The sequence below is a fragment of the Malus sylvestris genome, chromosome 15 (genome assembly GCF_916048215.2).
Source record: "Malus sylvestris chromosome 15, drMalSylv7.2, whole genome shotgun sequence".
NCBI classification, from domain to species: domain Eukaryota; kingdom Viridiplantae; phylum Streptophyta; class Magnoliopsida; order Rosales; family Rosaceae; genus Malus; species Malus sylvestris.
Window position 1 is genome coordinate 29267456 of NC_062274.1, and position 4020 is coordinate 29271475.

The window sequence follows — 4020 nt, forward strand, 5'->3', positions numbered from 1 at the left end:
GAGGAGAGAAGAGGGGGGGGGGGGGGGGGTACTGTTCAACAAGAAGAAGAAACGGATGAAAAACAGTGAGTGGAGGGTGGTGGAATGATTTTGACCGTTGGTTTGTTTGGAGAGTTTTTTTTTTTTTTTTTTTTAACAAACCATAGAGAAGTGGACTAAGTCACAATGAGGTAATAATAATGTGGTTTAGATTCGTCTTTTGTTAAGAATCGAACCTAAGATTTCTCACTCACTAGTGAAAAAGAATACAACTAAACCATAGTATTAAATAATTGTTTGGAGAGTGTTTAGATTGGCAGTTTTTGGATTTCTTTGGGGACTCCGCCTCATGGTATTCCTTCTCAATTCTCACGTTTGGAGGTCTTAAGTTCAACTTTCTTTGATAACGTTTTATCCTGATTAATTCATGATGCTTAACTCGAATTTTGATCATCCGTGTGGATACATCATTGCATGAAAATACAAAATAGTAAAAGATTGAAATGTTGGAAAGGGGAGTGGGTGTAGTTGATGAGTTTGGTTGGCGTCATGATATTCAGCTTATGATTGGGAAAGGTGGGTTTTAAAACTTTTTGGTGGTGTGGACAGAACTAAAAAGGGAAAAGGAAAGCCAAGTGAAGGGGATGGTAATCTTGGCTTGAGTTGCATGCACGTGTGTTTGGGAAAGTTTGTGAATCCACGTATGGAACTTTTTCAAAAATTAATTTGGCTTTGAAAGTTTCTTTTTAAGTCTTAACATTATTGAGATTTTTTTTTTCTTTCCAAACAATAACTCTGGTCACTCAATATTACGATTTAGTAGTATTTTTCTTTATGTGTAAGTAAGATATCTTAGGTTCAATTCTCGCCAAAGGTAAATTTGAATAATCATTACTTAAAAAAAAACAAAAAACAAAATTCTAAGCCTCCTCGTTTAACTATTTGAATTCTAAATTATATACTTTATAATGACCTAAAGAAATAATCTCAAAGAGTTGGCTTAGTGGAAAGTGAACAAAGATTTGAAACTTCTAACTCGAGTTTGAACTCTTAGTAAAACATTCCTTGGGTCACTGGTGCCATATCTCTTCATATGGTATCAAAGCGGATATTAAATGTAAATTATGCCAATTAGTCAAAAACCTTAAGCTAGTATATATCTCTTCAATATATAGAGTAATTTAACATATGGTCTATTAACAAGATGTGGGTCCAAAACCTTAAGCTGGTAGATTTAGTCGAAATATTTTCTTTTACTAATTTAGGTCTAGTTTCAAAATTGAGAAAATATACTGTTGGTAGAATTTTGTCCTTCCAAGCATATGGCTGAAAAATAACTCAAAATATAGCGTAAATTACAATTTGTCTTTTTTAAGTTTTCGTCCAATTTCATATTCATGCATCTTTTAATATTATATAACAACTCATGATTTTCGTATCAATTTTGTACAAACATTAAAATATATGTTAAGTTAGCCGTTCAATGATGACGTGATAAATATAGGGCTTATAAGCTTTGGTGGCATGACAATCAAATTTGTCTATATGATAATGTTAAGGGGACTATCTCAAAGTGGAACTCTTTATGATTCTTCACCACCTTGTTTTTGGCACAATGTTTTATAATGTTGATACAAAAATTGACATTAAACTATGAGGTGGTAAAGAGTTTAAAAAAAGTCTCACTTTTGAGACAGACCACTTATCATTTATCTTGTCTACATAGATAAAATAATAATTATAAAACAAATAATTTTTTTTAAAAATATATAAATATTTTTTTAAATAAATAATTTTTATTTTTTTTTTTAAAAAAACAAAATTTGCACCATCTCTATTGGACACAGGATCTGCACGCAACCTCCCCAGAAAATGGGTGAGGAACTAGGGATGGGCAACGGTTATGGCAGGCGGGTAGATGCGGTTATGGCAGGCGGGTAGATGCGGTTATTTACCCATAACCATTTATGCCCATACTTGCATAACCGTTTACCCGTTGGGTAATTGCCTAAACAGTTATACTCATACCCATAACCATTTATAAACAGTTAACCATACCCCCGTAACCGTTTAATACCCATTTACCCTTTTTAACCCCGTTTATCTTTTTTTTGACAATTAAACACCGTTATAGGTATATTCATCAAACATTTTCGTATTTTAATTTTTTTAAGTTCTTATACCATTCTAATAATTGAAATAGTAGTTTACGGATAATATTTTTAACTGTTACCAATGAAGGTAAATATAATATTTGATAAGTATTATTGGGTTACAAAAATTGTTTAGAAGACATTTCTGTCAAAACGTTTATGTCAATTTCACGGTTACCCGTAAGGAATTTAAATTAATTTGGCGAATTCCTTGATGATGAGAATCATCATTCTTGTAGCAGTGTTATTGAGAAAAGAACCGATGAATTCATTGCTAATTTATTGGGTGCTAATTATTATTGGATCGAGAACATGGTTTGTGTTAGTTTTACATATATAAAATAAATGGGTAAACGATTACCCGTTTATAACCGCGGTTAATACGCATAACTGCCTATTTAAATTTCGCGGGTAAACGGTTACCCATAACCGTAATCGTTTAATTTAAATAGATGGGTAACCGCGGTTATCCATAATCAATGAGTATTTGCCCATCCCTACGAGGAACTCTTTGTTAATTTAAAAGTACCTTAGTCAAGTCTTAAGTAGACTCTTAGGGTGCGTTTGTTGCGTCGGACTGTTTCGAACTAGACTAGCTGCAGGGACTAAACTGGACTGGCTTAGATTAGACTAAGCTATACTAGTTTAGTGAAGCGTTTGGAGCAGTATCAGGACTAAGGAACAGACTAATAACAAATTCTAATATTATATTATTTAATTCATATTTATTAGTATTTTACATTATTTAATAAATATTTATATTTTATTATTAAATCTGCCTATTTTCTCATTCTAGAAACCCTTCCATTCCCAATTTCGTTCATCCCCTCTTTCCCTCTTTCTTCCTTTTTCTCCGCCCCTCTCCCTCTGTTTTCTTCCTAATTTTTCTACGTCCCTCTCCCTTTTTTTCTTCGTCCCTCTTCCTCTTCATCTCCCTTTTTTCTTCATTTTGTTCTCTATTCATCTCCCAACTTCATAATTGACTGCAAATCTTCATAATCAAACCACAAAGCAAGAAAGAGATTGAAAATTTAGGAGTTGGGAGCGGGTTGCATGTGCGATTGGCTCGAAAGTGGGAGATGGAGAAGGTCTGCAATCAAGGAGTTTCATGTTTTCTGGGTTCGGTTTGCCTTCAATCAATTCCATCGTTGATTTAAGCTTATAACCATTGCAGATTTTTTTTTTTGGTGTTTTATGGTTTCTGGCTTCGGTTTTCTGGGTTCTATTTTGCAGGTTGGATCTGAATTTGAAAAATGGAACGACTGCATTTTTTTTTTTGTTTTGAATTTTGCGGGATATGGGTTTGAAAATGGTTGTGGAAGCGAGGAAGAAGATGGAGCAGGGCAAGGAGGGAGCGATATGTGACAAGCATGACGAGCGACGTTGGGTCTTGGACGACTAACTCTCTCATGATTTTCTCTCTATTAGAAGAGGGCTTACGAATCTGGCCGAAATTGGGGATCCTCGTTAAGAACTCGTAGCGAGGTGGTTGATCCGAGCGAGTCCCACCTAAGCTCATTAAACTTAATCCTGGTGCAGACCAAACAAGGGACTACAGTCTAGTCTAGTCCAGTCCTCCCTAATCCGGTCAAACAAACGGGCCCTTAGGTTCTCTTGTGAAAGTGATTGTTTTAGGCGTACCATTGTTGACCACAAATAATAGATTGTTTAGTTTTTGTATGGGTTCAACTTTCTTTTTATTCTCCCGAATTTAATAAATGAAGATATACTCTATAATCGAACGTATCTTAATTCAGTTACGAGTTTGTAAACACGCCATAAGTGTGTCATCATCTCAGTAGTCCATTCTATATTTCTAATATCCCCTTTGAATGATGTTTTCTTTTCCTTCTTCTACATGCGAAAGAATGTTGAAGATATGTCTCAT

The 4020-nt window shown here is 34.4% G+C and overlaps 1 long non-coding RNA gene across 1 annotated transcript; it reads left to right on the top strand.

Moving 5' to 3' along the window:
* Window positions 1-2962: 2962 nt before the first annotated feature.
* On the top strand, window positions 2963-3812 carry LOC126605294 (uncharacterized). The gene is made up of 2 exons (XR_007616909.1): window positions 2963-3251; window positions 3366-3812. It is a non-coding gene; the product is annotated as an uncharacterized LOC126605294 (long non-coding RNA).
* Window positions 3813-4020: the final 208 nt, after the last annotated feature.